Genomic DNA, 22,500 nt, shown 5'->3' on the forward strand with positions numbered 1-22,500 from the left:
CTTACACACCCCACACCCTCTGTATTAAAACACATCTTACACACCACACACCCTCTGTATTAAAACACATCTTACACACCCCACACCCTTGGATAGATGACACCTGCATACAGTAGTAGGGACAGAAATAGGGGTTTAAAGAATAAGCAGGTATATAACTAGGTCTGGGGGAGCAGGGAGTAGCTAAATAACACTAACATTGTTAAATAGGATCTGAGAGTCAGAGGTGTGGGACTATGTCTCTACAGCCCTGTGGAGCTCTCTGGGGGATTGGGTTGCTGTGTGTGTGTGTTAGACCTCAGAAGGCCAGTAGGGTTCAGTAATACAGCCAGCCATGTCCCCTCAGGTCAAGTCTGACCTCCATTGCCCAGGTTCAAGATCTGCCTACTACTTCCCTGTTCTGCCTCTAGTTGAAACCTGCTGTGTATCAGATAGCTCTGTCTGTCTCTCTCTCTCTCTCTCGCTCTCTCTCTCGGTCTGTCTCTCTGTCTGTCTCTCTCTCTGTCTGTCTGTCTCTCTCTCTCTCACACAATTCAATTAAATTCAAGGGCTTTATTGGCAAGGGAAACATGTGTTAACATTGCCAAAGCAAGTGAGGTAGATAATATACAAAAGTGAAATAAACAATCAAAATTAACAGTAAACACTACACATAGAGAAATTTCAAAACAATAAAGGCATTACAAATGTCATATTATACATATATATATATATATATAGTGTTGTAAAAATGTACAAATGGTTAAAGAACACAAGGGAAAATAAATAAGCATAAATATGGGTTGTATTTACAATGGTGTTTGTTCTTCACTGGTTGCCCTTTTCTTGTGGCAACAGGTCACAAATATTGCTGCTGTGATGGCACACTGTGGAATTTCCACCAGTAGATATGGGAGTTTATCAAAATTGGATTTGTTTTCAAATTCTTTGTGGATCTGTGTAATCTGAGGGAAATATGTATCTCTAATATGGTCATACGTTGGACAGGAGGTTAGGAAGTGCAGCTCAGTTTCCACCTCATTTTGTGGCCAGTGTGCACATAGCCTGTCTTCTCTTGAGAGCCAGGTCTGTCTGACGGCCTTTCTCAATAGCAAGGCTATGCTCACTAAGTCTGTACATAGTCAAAGCTTTCCTTAGGTTTGGGTCAGTCACAGTGGACAGGTATTCTGCCACTGTGTACTCTCTGTTTAGGTCCAAATAGCATTATAGTTTGCTCTGTTTTTTGTTAATTCTTTCCAATGTGCCAAGTAATTATCTTTTTGTTTTCTCGTGATTTGGTTGTGTGTAATTGTGCTCCTGTCCTGGGGCTCTGTGGGGTGTGTGTGTGTTTGTGAACAGAGCCCCAGGACCAGCTTGCTTAGAAGACTCTTCTCCAGGTTCATCTCTGTAGGTGATGGCTTGGTTATGGAAGGTTTGGGAATCGCTTCCTTTTAGCTGGTTGTAGAATTTAACAGCTCTTTTCTGGATTTTGATAATTAGTGGGTATCAGGCCTAATTCTGCTCTGCATGCATTATTTGGTGTTTTACGTTGTACAAGGAGGATATTTTTGCAGAATTCTGTATGCAGTCTCTCAATTTGGTGTTTGTCCCATTTTGTGAAGTCTTGGTTGGTGAGCGGACCCCAGACCTCACAACCGTAAAGGGCAATGTCTCTCTATCTCGGTCCGTTTCTCTGTCTGTCTGTCTGTCTGTCTGTCTGTCTGTCTGTCTGTCTGTCTGTCTCTCTCTCTCTCTCTCTCTCTCTCTCTCTCTCTCTTTGTCTCTTTCTCTCTCTCACTCTGTCTGTCTCTCTGTCTCTCTTGCTCTCTCTCTTTCACTGTCTCTCTCTGTCTGTCTCTCTGTCTCTCTTGCTCTCTCTCTCTCTCTTTCACTGTCTCTCTGTCTGTCTCTCTTGCTCTCTCTCTCTCTTTCACTGTCTCTCTCTCTGTCACTCTGTCTGTCACTCTTGCCCTCTCTCTCTCTCTCTCTCTGTCTCTCTTTCGGTCTCTGTCTCTGTCTCTCTCAACGTCGCTCTTCCTGTCTCTCTCTCTGTCTCTTTCTCACCGTCTCTCTCTCTCTGTCTCTGTTCTCTCAGGTGTCTGTCTCACTGTCTCTCTCTCTCTCTCTCTGTCTGTCTGTCTCTCTCTCTCTCTCTCTCTCTGTCTGTCTCTGTCACTCTCACCGGTTCTCTCTTTCTGTCTCTCTCTCACACGGTTCTGTCTCAGGTGTCTCTCTCTCTCTCTCTCTCTCTCTCTCTCTCTCTCTCTCTCTCTGTCTCTCTCTCTGTGTGTCTCTCTCTGTGTCTCTCTCTCTCTCTCTGTCTCACTGGAAACTCTCTCTCTGTGTCTCTCTCTGTCTCACTGTCTCTCACTGTCTCTCAGGTGTCACTGTCTCTCTCTCACTGTGGAAACATCTCTCTCTCTCTCTCTCTCTGTCTCACTGTCTCTCTCTCTCTCTCTCTGTCTCACTGTCTCTCTCTCTGTCTCACTGTCTCTCTCTCTGTCTCTCTCTTTCACTGTCTTTCTGTCTCTGTCTCTCTCTGTCTCTTTCTCACCGTCTCTCTTTCAGGTGTCTCTTTCTCACAGTCTCTCTCTCTGTCTCTGTCTCTCTCTGTCTCTTTTCACCGTCTCTCTCTGAGCGTACAGAGATATATTGTGCTGTCAGCACACACACACACACGGTTAGTGGAAACCTCAGGTGTGCAGTCAGCACACACACACACGGTTAGTGGAAACCAAGGTGTGCAGTCAGCACACACACACGGTTAGTGGAAACCTCAGTTGTGCAGTCAGACAACACACACACGGTTAGTGGAAACATCAGGTGTGCAGTCAGCACACACACACACACACACACACGGTTAGTGGAAACATCAGGTGTGCAGTCAGCACACACACACACACACGGTTAGTGGAAACATCAGGTGTGCAGTCAGCACACACACACACACGGTTAGTGGAAACATCAGGTGTGCAGTCAGCACACACACACACGGTTAGTGGAAACATCAGGTGTGCAGTCAGCACACACACACACAGTTAGTGGAAACATCAGGTGTGCAGTCAGCACACACACACACACACACACACACGGTTAGTGGAAACATCAGGTGTGCAGTCAGCACACACACACACACACACACACAGTTAGTGGAAACATCAGGTGTGCAGTCAGCACACACACACACACACACGGTTAGTGGAAACATCAGGTGTGCAGTCACACACACACACACACAGTTAGTGGAAACATCAGGTGTGCAGTCAGCACACACACACACAGTTAGTGGAAACATCAGGTGTGCAGTCAGCACACACACACACACAGTTAGTGGAAACATCAGGTGTGCAGTCAGCACACACACACACGGTTAGTGGAAACATCAGGTGTGCAGTCAGCACACACACACAAGGTTAGTGGAAACATCAGGTGTGCAGTCAGCACACACACACACAGTTAGTGGAAACATCAGGTGTGCAGTCAGCACACACACACACGGTTAGTGGAAACATCAGGTGTGCAGTCAGCACACACACACACGGTTAGTGGAAACATCAGGTGTGCAGTCAGCACACACACACACACACACACACACACATGGTTAGTGGAAACATCAGGTGTGCAGTCAGCACACACACACACGGTTAGTGGAAACATCAGGTGTGCAGTCAGCACACACACACACACACACACGGTTAGTGGAAACATCAGGTGTGCAGTCACCACACACACACACGGTTAGTGGAAACATCAGGTGTGCAGTCACACACACACACACACACACACGGTTAGTGGAAACATCAGGTGTGCAGTCAGCACACACACACACACACACACAGTTAGTGGAAACATCAGGTGTGCAGTCACACACACACACACACACACACAGTTAGTGGAAACATCAGGTGTGCAGTCACCACACACACACACACACAGTTAGTGGAAACATCAGGTGTGCTGTCACCACACACACACGGTTAGTGGAAACATCAGGTGTGCAGTCAGCACACACACACACACAGTTAGTGGAAACATCAGGTGTGCAGTCAGCACACACACACACACACACGGTTAGTGGAAACATCAGGTGTGCAGTCAGCACACACACACACGGTTAGTGGAAACATCAGGTGTGCAGTCAGCACACACACACGGTTAGTGGAAACATCAGGTGTGCAGTCAGCACACACACACACACACACGGTTAGTGGAAACATCAGGTGTGCAGTCACCACACACACACACGGTTAGTGGAAACATCAGGTGTGCAGTCACCACACACACACACACACACGGTTAGTGGAAACATCAGGTGTGCAGTCAGCACACACACACACACACACACACACACACACACACACGGTTAGTGGAAACATCAGGTGTGCAGTCAGCACACACACACACACACGGTTAGTGGAAACATCAGGTGTGCAGTCAGCACACACACACACACACACGGTTAGTGGAAACATCAGGTGTGCAGTCAGCACACACACACACACACACACACACACACACACACACACGGTTAGTGGAAACATCAGGTGTGCAGTCACACACACACACACACACACACACGGTTAGTGGAAACATCAGGTGTGCAGTCAGCACACACACACACGGTTAGTGGAAACATCAGGTGTGCAGTCAGCACACACACACACAGTTAGTGGAAACATCAGGTGTGCAGTCAGCACACACACACACGGTTAGTGGAAACATCAGGTGTGCAGTCACCACACACACACACGGTTAGTGGAAACATCAGGTGTGCAGTCAGCACACACACACACGGTTAGTGGAAACATCAGGTGTGCAGTCAGCACACACACACACAGTTAGTGGAAACATCAGGTGTGCAGTCACCACACACACACACACGGTTAGTGGAAACATCAGGTGTGCAGTCAGCACACACACACACGGTTAGTGGAAACATCAGGTGTGCAGTCAGCACACACACACACAGTTAGTGGAAACATCAGGTGTGCAGTCAGCACACACACACACAGTTAGTGGAAACATCAGGTGTGCTGTCAGCACACACACACACAAGGTTAGTGGAAACATCAGGTGTGCAGTCAGCACACACATAAACAGTTAGTGGAAACATCAGGTGTGCAGTCACACACACACACACACAGGTTAGTGGAAACATCAGGTGTGCAGTCAGCACACACACACAGTTAGTGGAAACATCAGGTGTGCAGTCAGCACACACACACACACAAGGTTAGTGGAAACATCAGGTGTGCAGTCAGCACACACACACACAGTTAGTGGAAACATCAGGTGTGCAGTCAGCACACACACACACAGTTAGTGGAAACATCAGGTGTGCAGTCAGCACACACACACACACAAGGTTAGTGGAAACATCAGGTGTGCAGTCAGCACACACATACACAGTTAGTGGAAACATCAGGTGTGCAGTCAGCACACACACACACACACACACAGTCACACACACACACACACACACATCAGGTGTGCAGTCACACACACACACGGTTAGTGGAAACATCAGGTGTGCAGTCAGCACACACACACACACACACACACACACACACACACACAGTGGAAACATCAGGTGTGCAGTCACACACACACACACACGGTTAGTGGAAACATCAGGTGTGCAGTCAGCACACACACACGGTTAGTGGAAACATCAGGTGTGCACACACACACACACACACACACACACACACACACACACACACACGGTTAGTGGAAACATCAGGTGTGCAGTCACCACACACACACACACACACACACACACACACACACGGTTAGTGGAAACATCAGGTGTGCAGTCAGCACACACACACACGGTTAGTGGAAACATCAGGTGTGCAGTCAGCACACACACACACACACACATCAGGTGTGCAGTCACACACACACACACGGTTAGTGGAAACATCAGGTGTGCAGTCAGCACACACACACACGGTTAGTGGAAACATCAGGTGTGCAGTCACCACACACACACACGGTTAGTGGAAACATCAGGTGTGCAGTCAGCACACACACACACACACACACACACACACACACGGTTAGTGGAAACATCAGGTGTGCAGTCAGCACACACACACACGGTTAGTGGAAACATCAGGTGTGCAGTCAGCACACACACACACGGTTAGTGGAAACATCAGGTGTGCAGTCACCACACACACACACGGTTAGTGGAAACATCAGGTGTGCAGTCAGCACACACACACACGGTTAGTGGAAACATCAGGTGTGCAGTCAGCACACACACACACAGTTAGTGGAAACATCAGGTGTGCAGTCAGCACACACACACACACGGTTAGTGGAAACATCAGGTGTGCAGTCAGCACACACACACACACACACACGGTTAGTGGAAACATCAGGTGTGCAGTCAGCACACACACACACGGTTAGTGGAAACATCAGGTGTGCAGTCAGCACACACACACACGGTTAGTGGAAACATCAGGTGTGCAGTCAGCACACACACACACGGTTAGTGGAAACATCAGGTGTGCAGTCAGCACACACACACACGGTTAGTGGAAACATCAGGTGTGCAGTCAGCACACACACACACGGTTAGTGGAAACATCAGGTGTGCAGTCACCACACACACACACAGTTAGTGGAAACATCAGGTGTGCAGTCACCACACACACACACGGTTAGTGGAAACATCAGGTGTGCAGTCAGCACACACACACACACACACACACACACACACACACGGTTAGTGGAAACATCAGGTGTGCAGTCACCACACACACACACGGTTAGTGGAAACATCAGGTGTGCTGTCACCACACACACACAAGGTTAGTGGAAACATCAGGTGTGCAGTCAGCACACACACACACACAGTTAGTGGAAACATCAGGTGTGCAGTCAGCACACACACACACACACACGGTTAGTGGAAACATCAGGTGTGCAGTCAGCACACACACACACAGTTAGTGGAAACATCAGGTGTGCAGTCAGCACACACACACACGGTTAGTGGAAACATCAGGTGTGCAGTCAGCACACACACACACACACACACAGTCACACACACACACACACACACACAGTCACACACACACACGGTTAGTGGAAACATCAGGTGTGCAGTCACACACACACACACACACACACACACACATGGTTAGTGGAAACATCAGGTGTGCTGTCACCACACACACACACGGTTAGTGGAAACATCAGGTGTGCAGTCAGCACACACACACACAGTTAGTGGAAACATCAGGTGTGCAGTCAGCACACACACACACACACACACACGGTTAGTGGAAACATCAGGTGTGCAGTCAGCACACACACACACGGTTAGTGGAAACATCAGGTGTGCAGTCAGCACACACACACACGGTTAGTGGAAACATCAGGTGTGCAGTCAGCACACACACACACACACACACACACACAGTTAGTGGAAACATCAGGTGTGCAGTCACACACGGTTAGTGGAAACACACACACACGGTTAGTGGAAACATCAGGTGTGCAGTCAGCACACACACACAAGGTTAGTGGAAACATCAGGTGTGCAGTCACCACACACACACACACAGTGGAAACAGTTAGTGGAAACATCAGGTGTGCAGTCAGCACACACACACACAGTTAGTGGAAACATCAGGTGTGCAGTCACCACACACACACACAGTTAGTGGAAACATCAGGTGTGCAGTCACCACACACACACACGGTTAGTGGAAACATCAGGTGTGCAGTCAGCACACACACACACAGTTAGTGGAAACATCAGGTGTGCAGTCAGCACACACACACACGGTTAGTGGAAACATCAGGTGTGCAGTCACCACACACACACACAGTTAGTGGAAACATCAGGTGTGCAGTCACCACACACACACACGGTTAGTGGAAACATCAGGTGTGCAGTCACCACACACACACACAGTTAGTGGAAACATCAGGTGTGCAGTCACCACACACACACACGGTTAGTGGAAACATCAGGTGTGCAGTCAGCACACACACACACGGTTAGTGGAAACATCAGGTGTGCAGTCAGCACACACACACACAGTTAGTGGAAACATCAGGTGTGCAGTCACCACACACACACACGGTTAGTGGAAACATCAGGTGTGCAGTCACCACACACACACACAGTTAGTGGAAACATCAGGTGTGCAGTCACCACACACACACACGGTTAGTGGAAACATCAGGTGTGCAGTCACCACACACACACACGGTTAGTGGAAACATCAGGTGTGCAGTCAGCACACACACACAGTTAGTGGAAACATCAGGTGTGCAGTCACCACACACACACACGGTTAGTGGAAACATCAGGTGTGCAGTCACCACACACACACACAGTTAGTGGAAACATCAGGTGTGCAGTCACCACACACACACACGGTTAGTGGAAACATCAGGTGTGCAGTCAGCACACACACACACGGTTAGTGGAAACATCAGGTGTGCAGTCAGCACACACACACACGGTTAGTGGAAACATCAGGTGTGCAGTCAGCACACACACACACGGTTAGTGGAAACATCAGGTGTGCAGTCAGCACACACACACACACACACACAGTTAGTGGAAACATCAGGTGTGCAGTCAGCACACACACACACGGTTAGTGGAAACATCAGGTGTGCAGTCACACACACACACATCAGGTGTGCAGTCACACACACACGGTTAGTGGAAACATCAGGTGTGCAGTCACACACACACACACACAGTTAGTGGAAACATCAGGTGTGCAGTCACCACACACACACACACGGTTAGTGGAAACATCAGGTGTGCAGTCAGCACACACACACAGTTAGTGGAAACATCAGGTGTGCAGTCACCACACACACACACACGGTTAGTGGAAACATCAGGTGTGCAGTCAGCACACACACACACGGTTAGTGGAAACATCAGGTGTGCAGTCAGCACACACACACACAGTTAGTGGAAACATCAGGTGTGCAGTCACACACACACACACGGTTAGTGGAAACATCAGGTGTGCAGTCACCACACACACACACGGTTAGTGGAAACATCAGGTGTGCAGTCAGCACACACACACACGGTTAGTGGAAACATCAGGTGTGCAGTCAGCACACACACACACAGTTAGTGGAAACATCAGGTGTGCAGTCACCACACACACACACGGTTAGTGGAAACATCAGGTGTGCAGTCACCACACACACACACGGTTAGTGGAAACATCAGGTGTGCAGTCAGCACACACACACGGTTAGTGGAAACATCAGGTGTGCAGTCAGCACACACACACACACACAGGGTGCAGTGGAAACATCAGGTGTGCAGTCAGTGTGCAGTCACACACACACGGTTAGTGGAAACATCAGGTGTGCAGTCACCACACACACACACGGTTAGTGGAAACATCAGGTGTGCAGTCAGCACACACACACACACGGTTAGTGGAAACATCAGGTGTGCAGTCAGCACACACACACACGGTTAGTGGAAACATCAGGTGTGCAGTCAGCACACACACACACGGTTAGTGGAAACATCAGGTGTGCAGTCAGCACACACACACACACAGTTAGTGGAAACATCAGGTGTGCAGTCAGCACACACACATACGGTTAGTGGAAACATCAGGTGTGCAGTCAGCACACACACACACACACGGTTAGTGGAAACATCAGGTGTGCAGTCAGCACACACACATACGGTTAGTGGAAACATCAGGTGTGCTGTCACCACACACACACGGTTAGTGTGGTGGATATAAGAGATATTTGTTCAGTGTGGTGGATATAAGAGATATTTGTTCAGTGTGGTGGATATAAGAGATATTTGTTCAGTGTGGTGGATATAAGAGATATTTCTTTATCTACGATGAGGACAGACAAAACCACAAACACCAGCGAGAGGACATGTTTTTCTTCCCGATCTCTCTATGTCTGGTAGTCGTGTGTAGGTTGAGAGGTCAGTCTGGGGAGCTGTCAGCTCTGTGCTCCTGTCTGGTTGCTGACGGACTGGGGTCAGAGGTCGGGTGAGGGGTGAGAGAGCAGGACACGACCCAAACACACACAGTGTTGGGAGACGGCCCGAGACCCTCACAACAACCTGTCATCCCCCACACAGAGAACCATCAAACAGTGTATGTGTCTGTGATATTGGACATGTTAACATGGTCGTCATTGTAAATACAAATCTTTTATTAAAGGGGTACTGTGAGATTCTGTCAATGAAGTGGTCTTTGATGAACTCATGGACACCATTTTCATGTCTCTGCGTGCAGTATGAAGGAAGAGGTAGTTCTGCGGGCCAATGCTAACTATCGTTAGCGCAATGACTGGAAACACGCTACCGTATCTCAGAGGCAGATATCAAAATGGTGTCCAAGTGTTAATCTGACTCTGGGTAAGTAGAAAAACTGCTTTATTGCCTGAATCTCACATTATCCTTTTAATAGAGTTGCCTGGTTAAATGAAGGTAAAATGGACATTCATCTGTTTGCCTGCCATGACTTATCATGATTATACTATTAAAACACACACAGACAAGAATACTATGGACCACTATCAAAGACAGATATTTTATAAAAGCCAGCCTGTAGTACCCTTTTATGATTGATCCACTATACATATTTGTTATTCCTGAATATAAAGGCATATTTAAGAGCAGGAACAAATATCCCCACCGCTAGGACTTAGAGTAACTGGTGTATAAATATGGCACAAGGGACTTTGTGAACAATCAGGGCTAAGTTACTTCTCACAAATCACGCTGTCTAGTGTCAGGTGTGTCATCGCTAAACGTTTAGCATGTAGACTATCATAAACTATCATGTAGACATGTAGACTATCATAAACTGTCATGTAGACATGTAGACTATCATAAACTGTCATGTAGACATGTAGACATGTAGACTATCATAAACTGTCATGTAGACTATCATAAAGTATCATGTAGACATGTAGACATGTAGACTATCATAAACTATCATGTAGACTATCATAAACTATCATGTAGACATGTAGACTATCATAAACTATCATGTAGACATGTAGACATGTAGACTATCATAAACTATCATGTAGACATGTAGACTATCATAAACTATCATGTAGACATGTAGACATGTAGACTATCATAAACTGTCATGTAGACATGTAGACTATCATAAACTATCATGTAGACATGTAGACTATCATAAACTATCATGTAGACATGTAGACTATCATAAACTATCATGTAGACATGTAGACTATCATAAACTGTCATGTAGACATGTAGACTATCATAAACTATCATGTAGACATGTAGACTATCATAAACTGTCATGTAGACATGTAGACTATCATAAACTATCATGTAGACATGTAGACTATCATAAACTGTCATGTAGACATGTGGACTATCATAAACTATCATGTAGACATGTAGACTATCATAAACTGTAATGTAGACAATCATGTAGACATGTAGACTATCATAAACTATCATGTAGACTATCATAAACTGTCATGTAGACATGTAGACATGTAGACTATCATAAACTATCATGTAGACATGTAGACTATCATAAACTGTCATATAGACATGTAGACTATCATAAACTATCATGTAGACATGTAGACTATCATAAACTGTCATGTAGACTATCATAAACTATCATGTAGACATGTAGACTATCATAAACTATCATGTAGACATGTAGACTATCATAAACTATCATGTAGACATGTAGATTATCATAAACTATCATGTAGACATGTAGACTATCATAAACTATCATGTAGACACGTAGACTATCATAAACTATCATGTAGACTATCATAAACTATCATGTAGACATGTAGACTATCATAAACTATCATGTAGACATGTAGACATGTAGACTATCATAAACTGTGGCATATAAAAACCTGCCTCAGGAAAAAGGCTTACAACATGGTTCTCGTAGAAGAACGTCTGTTGAAACAGCTGCTGAACTGCAATGTGATGAAACATAAACAAGTGGAAAATGACTTATTTCCAGGGATTGTGCCACACAGACACACAGACACAGACACACATACACACACCTGACCCTACTAGTTCAGACAATAGCATTGCCTGCAGACTCGCATAAGAGTGTTTGAGAGAGATAGAGAGATAGCCATTTGTACATTTAACCATTTGTACATTGTTACAACACTGTATATATCTGTTATTGTTTTGAAACTTCTGTATGTGTAATGTAGAGAGAGATAGATAGAGCGAGATAGAGATATAGAAAGAGAGAGATAGAGTTAGAGACAGAGAGAGAAAGAGCGAGATAGAGAAACATGTATTCTAAAAGCCTCTCCTAATTACGATAACAGTAGCATTTCTTTTTTTCCAGTATAATACAGTAAATTGTACAACATTGTGCTGGGTGTCGAGACTGTATTTAGATTACGGTAAGTATGCTGCAATATGAAATACAGAAACTTACTTGCTAATGAGCTGCCTGCTAAAGATGGGAAGGTATAGATGAAGACAGTCAGTGAGCTATATGATAATAGAAGAGGCAACACACACTGTAGACTAGAGGTTTGCTGGATTCCGAGACCAGAGACTCCAATTTCAGTCTCAATTTCAGAGAGAGCAGTATTCCAAACGCATCTTCTAATTGCTGAGCTCAGGGCTCATGCCAAGGCTTTCCTTTGACACACACACACACACACACACACACACACACACACACACACACACACACACACACACACACACACACACACACACACACACACACACACACACACACACACACACACACACACACACACTCCCAACTCCGCCTCTGTTCCTCCTTTCACGAGCCCCTTCTCCTCACATTTACTCATCCTCTCCTCCTCCAAACTGGATTAAAAGTATTTTTCATTAGCGACGCAGGCAGCAGATATAGCACTTAAAAATCACCCGATTATCATTTTTCACCCAGCAAACAGCATGAACACTTTCAAAACACACACACTCCAACATAATTACCTACCCTGTCATAGCAGCGAGATGGAGACTGCTGATTTCCAGCCTGCGTGTGTGTGTTTAGAAACCGCCTGGCTGCTTGCCTCTTATTGATATTAAAAGCTCTGCATAAACAGCTGTTTAAATGACTGTCACAGAGAGAGAGAGAAATAAGAGAGGCTCCACTCACATCTCTCCGTGATGTCTCACAACTATGTTTTTCAGAAACATGGCTTTTGGCTTATCTGTCACATGGCAGGAAGAGTTTAGGAAGAGCATTCACTAGGACCATTTGCTGCGACTGTTCAAGGTGAGGCGAGCGTTCACAAGTGGGGGGGTGTTAAGTGAGTACATGTTTAAAACACTCTCTCCGCTCCCCCTGTCACCCTAGGCATTTATCACGGTGACAACGTCTCCACACACACACCCCCCACCATCCATGCGTTGGGCTGTCAGAGGAACGGGAGGGTGTAATTATGTCTGCAGATAAAGTAGGGACAGGCACGGGTCCTGTGTGATTAACTGGGAGACTGTTTGATCACATTTCACTAATTTGTGGCATAAATCTTCAGCCTGCCGTTCTCACTGGAGACCATTAGCCCCCAGACAGACAGACAGACAGACAGACAGACAGACAGACAGACAGACAGACAGACAGACAGACAGACACACAGACACACAGACACACAAGACACACAAGACACACACACACAGCTTTTAGAAGAAGCTATGTGAGAGAGACAGAAAGAGAGAGAGATAAAGTCAAGACAGACAGAGGGAGACATAGAAGGTGTCTGTGATGATATGTTTGAAACAGAGGAGTGTAAGAACCAAACATGAACTCAAAGGCATAATTATGACACGGAGAGAAAGAGAGAGAGAATAGAGAACCAAGCAAAAATCACTGGTCATTTGTAAACAGGTAACGACACAGGCCAGGTGTGTGAGCATATGTACTGGTGAGCAGGGGAGTGAAGGAAAGGGATGAGTGAGGAGGAGAGAGGGAGAGGAGGATGAGAGTGGGGAGACCATCTAATTTGTTTTTACACTGCCCTGTGCCAAATGGCTAAAACAGCCAATCAGGTAGCACATGCACAGTGGTACAGTAGGCAACAGTATTGACTGGTCACTGACCAGTAATGACATCATTCACAAGCCAAAAGGGGTGTGGCCTGTCAGAGACCTCAGTTCAATGAGGCAAGATATCATCTTTGGCTGAGGGAGAGACGTGAAGGAGACCAATTAAGTGAAAGAATAAGGTTTTTGGTGGCAATCAGCATTGAAATCACCATATCTTGCATTATAGTATAATAAAGTAAGTACTGGGGCACTGAATTGATGTTTCAGCTGTAAACTAGCAAGGAAAGTCGATAGACAGATACGTGAAACACATTTGACAGAAGTAATGAAAGTCACAAAAATTTGAATACCAAACTGTTTTTCCTGTTCTAGTATCGAAAAAGTACTAAAGTATCGGTTTACCGTGCAGTGCAACACTAGTATCCTTGATGTGTATCTGCCACATAAACAGCTCTACTGTGCGGCAGTAGTTTATGTGTCGGGGGCTAGGGTCAGACGACTATATCTGGACTATTTCTCCTGTCTTATCCGATGTCCTGTGTGAATTTAAGTATGCTCTCTCTAATTCTCTTTCTCTCCATCCCCCTCCCCTCCCGGAGGACCTGAGCCCTGGGACCTTGCCTCTCCCTCCCCTCCCGGAGGACCTGGCCTGATGACTCCTTGCTGTCCCCAGTCCACATGGTCGTTCTCCAGTTTCAACTGTTCTGCCTAAGGCTATGGAACCCTGACCTGTTCACTGGATGTGCTACCTTGTCCCGGACCTGCTGTTTTGGACTCTCTCTCTACCGCACCTGCTGTCTCTAACTCTGAATAATTGGCTATGAAAAGCCATTTTCTCCCGAGGTGCTGACCTGTTGCACCCTCTACAACCACTGTGATTATTATTATCTGATCCTGCTGGTCATCTATGAATGTTTGAACATCTTGGCCATGTTCTGTTATAATCTCCACCTGGACCAGCCAGAAGAGGACTGGCCACCCCTCAGAGCCTGGTTCCTCTCTAGGTTTCTTCCTAGGTTCTGGCCTTTCTAGGGAGTTTTTCCTAGCCACCGTGCTTTTACATCTGCATTGTTTGCTGTTTGGGGTTTTAGGCTGGGTTTCTGTATATTTATCAATAAATGTGATTGATACTGTCTAATGGGGATATTACACTTGCAGATTGAGGCCTGACTGTGTGTTTGTGTTCAACTCTCTCTCTGTGTGTGTGTGTGTGTGTGTGTGTGTGTGTGTGTGTGTGTGTGTGTGTGTGTGTGTGTGTGTGTGTGTGTGTGTGTGTGTGTGTGTGTGTGTGTGTGTGTGTGTGTGTGTGTGTGTGTGTGTGTGTGTGTGTGTGTGTGTGTGTGTGTGAGAGCTGAGAACAAGGGCATGGTGTATGGAGCCATCCAGCCCTGAGCAGAGTAGCCATACTTTCATGGTCGGTTTCCATTTAACTGTGGGAGTGACAGGGAACATGGTGCCATTAACACGTCCCACCGGCCTGGAGGAGAGGAAATGGACAGATAAAACCTCCCTGGGGAGAGGAGGAGAGGAAATGGACAGATAAAACCTCCCTGGGGAGAGGAGGAGAGGAAATGGACAGATAAAACCTCCCTGGGGAGAGGAGGAGAGGAAAACCTAAAACCCCTGAGGAGATAAAACCTCCCTGGGGGAGGAGGGAAATGGACAGATAAAACCTCCCTGAGGGAGAGGAGGAGAGGAAATGGACAGATAAAACCTCCCTGGGGGGGAGAGGAGGAGAGGGAAATGGACAGATAAAACCTCCCTGGGGAGAGGAGGAGAGGAAATGGACAGATAAAACCTCCCTGGGGAGAGGAGGAGAGGAAATGGACAGATAAAACCTCCCTGGGGAGAGGAGGAGAGGAAATGGACAGATAAAACCTCCCTGGGGAGAGGAGGAGAGGAAATGGACAGATGGGGAGAGGAGGAGAGGAAAACCTCCCTGGGGAGAGGAGGAGAGGAAATGGACAGATAAAACCTCCCTGGGGAGAGGAGGAGAGGAAATGGACAGATAAAACCTCCCTGGGGAGAGGAGGAGAGGAAATGGACAGATAAAACCTCCCTGGGGAGAGGAGGAGAGGAGAAGAGGAGGTGGGGAGAGGAGGAGAGGAAATGGACAGATAAAACCTCCCTGGGGAGAGGAGGAGAGGAAATGGACAGATAAAACCTCCCTGGGGAGAGGAGGAGAGGAAATGGACAGATAAAACCTCCCTGGGGAGAGGAGGAGAGGAGGAGAGGAGGTTATAGAGAGGCTAGGACTCACAGTCCGCATTTAAACCAAAGGACCTGCTGTTAAAAGGGAACAGCCACTCCTCCACGTCTCCCTATCCCTCCACAACAACCTTATCTCTCTGGAACAAAAGCAGGATGTATCCAGCCTGACTTTCTCTCTCTCTCTCTCTAACTTACAGTACCTTCAGAAAGTATTCATACCCCTTGACGCCTACCACCTTTTGTTGATTTACAGACTGAATTCAAAATGGATTAAATATATGTTTTTCTTAGCAATCTACACACAATCCCTTTGAAGGAAAAGTGAAAACATGTTTTTAGATATTTTTGCAAAGTATTCATACCCCTGAGTCAATACTTTGTAGAAACACCTTTGGCACCGATTGAGTCTTTCTGGGTAAGTCTCTAAGAGCTTTCCACACCTGGATTGTGCAACATATGCCCATTATTCTCTAAAAAATTATACAAGCTGTCAACTTGGCTGTTGATAATTGAGGGAAAGTAGAGCATTTTCAGGTCAGATTTTCATGGTAATTTAACTCAACCACCCAGGAATATTCACTGTCTTCTTGGTAACATTTAACATTACATTTAAGTCATTTAGCAGACGCTCTTATCCAGAGCGACTTACAAATTGGTGCATTCACCTTATGACATCCAGTGGAACAGCCACTTTACAATAGTGCATCTAAATCTTTTAGGGGGGGTGAGAAGGATTACTTATCCTATCCTAGGTATTCCTTAAAGAGGTGGGGTTTCAGGTGTCTCCGGAAGGTGGTGATTGACTCCTGGTAAGCAACGCCTTGTGTTTTAGGTTATTATCCTGCTGAAAGGTGAATTCATCTCCCAGTGTCTGGTGGAAAGCAGACTGAACCAGGTTTACCTATAGGATTTTGCCTGTGTTTTGCCTGTGCTTAGCTGAAAAACTCCCCAGTCCTTAACAATTACAAGCATACCCATTCCATGATGCAGCCACCACTATGCTTAAAAATATGAAGAGGGGTACTCAGTAATGTGTTGCATTGGATTTTCCACAAACATAAAGTTAATTGTTATGCCAAAATGTATTGCAGTTTTACTTTAGTGCCTTGTTGCAAACAGGATGCATGTTTTGGAATATTTTTATTCTGCACAAGGTTCCCCTCTGTCAATTATGTCAGTATTATGGAGTAACTACAACGTTGTTGATCCATCCTCAGCTTTCTCCTACATTTATCACAGCCATTAAACTCTGTAACTGTTTTAAAGTCACCATTGGTCTCATGGTGAAATCAAATGAAAGTGTATTTGTCACGTGCGCTGAATACAACCTTCCAGTGAAATGCTTACTTCCAGGCTCTAACCAATACTGCAAAAAAAAATATTAGGTGAACAATAGGTAAGTAAAGAAATAAAAACAACAGTAAAAAGACAGTGAAAAAATACAGTAGCGAGGCTATATAGAGTCGTGGCCAAAAGTTTAGAGACACAAATATTAATTTCCACAAAGTTTGCTGCCTCAGTTCGTATGATGTCAATTTGCATATACTCCAGAATGTTATGACGAGTGATCAGATGAATTGCAATTAATTGCAAAGTCCCTCTTTGCCATGCAAATGAACTGAATCTCAAAAAAACATTTCAACTGCATTTCAGCCCTGCCACAAAAGGACCAGCTGACATCATGTCAGTGATTCTCTCGTTAACACAGGTGTGAGTGTTGACGAGTACAAGGCTAGAGATCTAGACAAGGCTAGAGATTTTGGCCATGACTGTACAGTAGCGAGGCTATAAAAGTAGCGAGGCTACATACAGAATCCCTGAACAGTTTCCTTCCTCTCAGGCAACTGAGTTAGGAAGGACGCCTGTATATATGTAGTGACTGGGTGTATTGATACACCATCCAAAGTGTAATTAAACATTTCCCCATGCTCAATGTCTACTTTTTATGACCTATCTATCAATAGGTGCCCTTCTTCGCAAGAAATTGGAAAATGTTGGTCTTTGTGGTTGAATCTGTGTTTGAAATTCACTGCTCGGTAGTCATTCAGAAATCATGTTAAATACTATTATTGCACAGTGAGTCCATGCAACTTATGTGACTTGTTAAGCTCATTTTTACTTATGAACTTATTTAGACTGGTCATAACAAAGGGCTTGAATGCTTATTGACTCAAGCATTTCAGCTTTTCATTTTTATTTGTAAAAAATAAACATAATATTATCCGGTATTGTGTGTAGGCCAGTGACAAAAAAAATCAGCATTTTATCCATTTTAAATGTAGCCTGTATCACAACAACATGTGGAAAAAGTCAAGGGGTGTGAATACTTTCTGAAGGCACTGTAAGTGTGTCTGTGTGTGTTTATGGTGTGTGTTTGCATGTGTGTGTGTCGTAGTGACCTCTGGAGGGTGTTCACCTCCTAAAGAGCCTGATCCCCTGGCTCCTTTCTGTAAAGCATATCCCCTAAACTGCACTTAATACAGTCCACAGTGTCAGTCAGCCTTCACCCCAGCCAGTGTCAGCCAGCCTTCGCCCCAGCCAGTGTCAGCCAGCCTTCGCTCCAGCCAGGGTCAGCAAGCTGAGCTGCTGCTTGCAGAGGTTAAGTATCTGTCAGGGTGGGTGACACACGGCTCCGAATGACTCTGTCACACAGGGACAAGACCAAACAAACTCTGTCATACAGGGACAAGACCAAACAAACTCTGTCACACAGGGACAAGACCAAACAAACTCTGTCACACAGGGACAAGACCAAACAGACTCTGTCACACAGGGACAAGACCAAACAAACTCTGTCACACAGGGACAAGACCAAACAGACTCTGTCACACAGGGACAAGACCAAACAAACTCTGTCACACAGGGACAAGACCAAACAGACTCTGTCACACAGGGACAAGACCAAACAAACTCTGTCACACAGGGACAAGACCAAACAAACTCTGTCACACAGGGACAAGACCAAACCAGTTGGAGAGAAGCACCTAGTGGACTTTAACCACTCAACTGCAGAGAGAGACAGAGATCGCAGCCAAGATTGGGCCTTAAGAGTCACTCCACTGAAAGAAGTACCACTAAGAGGATTTGTACACCCATCATCTGAGATTGTTCTGAAATGTTTTCTGTAGTTAGAAACAGATATGAGTAGCATTCCTGAAACATTATTTAGTTAAAATATAATGTGATCTCTGAGAAATGACACTAATTGATTACACCCAAATTGGCCATTTTAATTTATAGGATTCATCTAATCTTTCATATACTGTATATAGTACCTAACATCTGATTTGGACCATACATCTTCCTAACAATGAGTGAGACATGAGGAATTTAATAAAACGATCAATATATACTCATGATGCTCATGATGACAATAAATTGTACAGTCATCCTCACAATTCAAGCGAGTCCTGCATGAAAGCAATTCAGTTTGTCCTCTTAGGCTTAATTTGTGTCCAGGATGTGGGGGGTCCGTGGGTGTCTTTCTCAATGGTAGGAAGAATTTTGGTTCAAATCAGATGTAATGTACTATATTTATTGAAGATTAAATGAATCCTATAAATAAAAATGCCCAGTTTGGGTGAAATCAGAGATACATTTTAACCAAATAACATTTCAGTAATGCTAATATTGATCTAGTCTGGGCTGATCTAATCTGATCTGTTCTCGAATGGTGTGGGCTGAAACGATTTCTGAACAATCTGAGATAATTGGTGTCGTGGCTTGCTGAAATGACATGGAATGATCCCTTAGTAAAAATGAAAAATAAAGAGAAAAAGGTGCAGGAGAGATGCTGGTGGAGATAAACAGAGATGGGAGAGCACCTTTTATCTGACTTAATCATGTAGAACAAAAATAAAATAAACTCAAACAGATAATGGTCGCCAAGTAGGGTTGTATGGCAAAGAAACCTGGCCTTAGCCTTTAGCTACCCTCTGATTGGCTCAATAGAGGAGCACAGGCAAGGCCTTTTCTATCTCTGCTCCTGCACTCCTCCTCTTTCTCTGCTTTCCCTCCTCTCCTTTCTCCTTTCCCTCCTCTCCTTTCTCCTTTCCCTCCTCTCTCTCTCCTCTCTGCTCTGCTTTCCATCCTCTCCTCTTTCCCTCCTCTCCTTTCTCCTTTCCCTCCTCTCTCTCTCCTCTCTGCTCTGCTTTCCCTCCTCTCCTCTTTCCCTCCTCTCCTTTCTCCTTTCCCTCCTCTCTCTCTCCTCTCTGCTCTGCTTTCCTCCTCTCCTCTTTCCCTCCTCTCCTTTCTCCTTTCCCTCCTCTCCTTTCTCCTTTCCCTCCTCTCTCTCTCCTCTCTGCTCTGCTTTCCATCCTCTCCTCTTTCCCTCCTCTCCTTTCTCCTTTCCCTCCTCTTCTCCTTCCCTCCTCTCGTCTCTCTCCTCTCTGCTCTGCTTTCCATCCTCTCCTCTTTCCCTCCTCTCCTTTCTCCTTTCCCTCCTCTCTCTCTCCTCTCTGCTCTGCTTTCCATCCTCTCCTCTTTCCCTCCTCTCCTTTCTCCTTTCCCTCCTCTCTCTCTCCTCTCTGCTCTGCTTTCCATCCTCTCCTCTTTCCCTCCTCTCCTTTCTCCTTTCCCTCCTCTCTCTCTCCTCTCTGCTCTGCTTTCCATCCTCTCCTCTTTCCCTCCCTCCTCTCCTCTCTCCTTTCCCTCAATATCTCTCCTTTCACTCCACTTCTCCTTTCTCCTTTCCCTCCTCTTCTCCTTCCCTCCTCTCGTCTCTCCTTTCAATCCTCTCTGCTCTGCTTTCCCTCCTCTCCTCTTTCCCTCCCTCCTCTCCTCTGTCCTTTCCCTCCTCTCCTCTCTCCTTTCCCTCATTATCTCTCCTTTCACTCCACTTCTCCTTTCTCCTTTCCCTCCTCCTCTCCTCTCTCCTTCCCTCCTCTCCTCTCTCCTTTCCCTCCTCTCCTCTCTCCTTTCCCTCCTCTCCTCTCTGCTTTCCTTCCTTACGTTCTACCCCCCTCCCTTCTCCCTCCCTCCCTCCCTCCCGCCAGGAACAATCAGGTTCAAAGCTTTACTTCCTCTCTAGTCCCTCATTAGCATCCCAGTGGCGAACCGCCAGTCACAGCTGTTTCAAAGGACCTGCTAGTCCAATCAGATTCCTCATCTCTGAGGTCTTATCGCCATGGACAACCAGCTTCTCCAGCTACCACTTCAAACAACATCATGGCCATGCTGGTTGCTATGAGTTACGACAGGCATACACACGCATGCAGGCGCGTACACACACGCGTTATGGGTTAGGACAGCTAGTCTGAGAGCAGTGGGCATCAGATTGCATCTCCCTGGCATGGTGCTGTATTAGAAGTGGCAGTTAGTGAATTGGTTAGCTCTATAGTGACTTCCTTAGTTATGACTCCTGCCTGGAGATGCACTATAGACATTATCATACATCTTGTTCTGTAGATATGTTAAATTACTGTGGTAGGATTTCATCTCTATCTTCTGTTACAGTATCTTTATCTAGGGCTGGGGTATACTCATATGTTACAATATCTTTATCTAGGGCTGGGGTATACTCATATGTTACAGTATCTTTATCTAGGGCTGGGGTCTACTCATATGTTACAGTATCTTTATCTAGGGCTGGGGTATACTCATATGTTACAGTATCTTTATCTAGGGCTGGGGTATACTCATATGTTACAGTATCTTTATCTAGGGCTGGGATATACTCATACGTTACAGTATCTTTATCTAGGGCAGGGGTATACTCATATGTTACAGTATCTTTATCTAGGGCTGGGGTATATTCATATGTTACAGTATCTTTATCTAGGGCTGGGGTATATTCATATGTTACAGTATCTTTATCTAGGGCAGGGGTATACTCATATGTTACAGTATCTTTATCTAGGGCTGGGATATACTCATATGTTACAGTATCTTTATCTAGGGCTGGGGTCTACTCATATGTTACAGTATCTTTATCTAGGGCTGGGGTATACTCATATGTTACAGTATCTTTATCTAGGGCTGGGATATACTCATATGTTACAGTATCTTTATCTAGGACTGGGGTATACTCATATGTTACAGTATCTTCATCTCGGGCTGGGATATACTCATATGTTACAGTATCTTTATCTAGGGCTGGGGTATACTCATATGTTACAGTATCTTTATCTAGGGCTGGGGTATACTCATATGTTACAGTATCTTTATCTAGGGCTGGGATATACTCATATGTTACAGTATCTTTATCTAGGGCTGGGGTATACTCATACGTTACAGTATCTTTATCTAGGGCTGGGGTATAC

General features: G+C 45.5%; 1 protein-coding gene and 2 long non-coding RNA genes across 3 annotated transcripts in view; 1 reads left to right on the forward strand and 2 right to left on the reverse strand.

The window, feature by feature from the left end:
* The window catches only part of LOC118395718 (WW domain-containing oxidoreductase), a 432,897-nt gene that overhangs the window by 31,539 nt on the left and 378,858 nt on the right, over positions 1-22,500 (reverse strand). The window lies entirely within an intron of this gene.
* Positions 1-22,500, forward strand: part of LOC127908246 (uncharacterized) — a 464,705-nt gene that overhangs the window by 4,520 nt on the left and 437,685 nt on the right. The window lies entirely within an intron of this gene.
* LOC127908243 (uncharacterized) lies at positions 15,509-17,001 on the reverse strand. Its single transcript, XR_008066456.1, has 4 exons — positions 16,154-17,001; positions 15,965-16,084; positions 15,788-15,907; positions 15,509-15,615 (listed from the first exon to the last, which is right to left on the reverse strand). It is a non-coding gene; the product is annotated as an uncharacterized LOC127908243 (long non-coding RNA).

This window comes from Oncorhynchus keta, chromosome 17 (genome assembly GCF_023373465.1).
Source record: "Oncorhynchus keta strain PuntledgeMale-10-30-2019 chromosome 17, Oket_V2, whole genome shotgun sequence".
Lineage (NCBI taxonomy): Eukaryota > Metazoa > Chordata > Actinopteri > Salmoniformes > Salmonidae > Oncorhynchus > Oncorhynchus keta.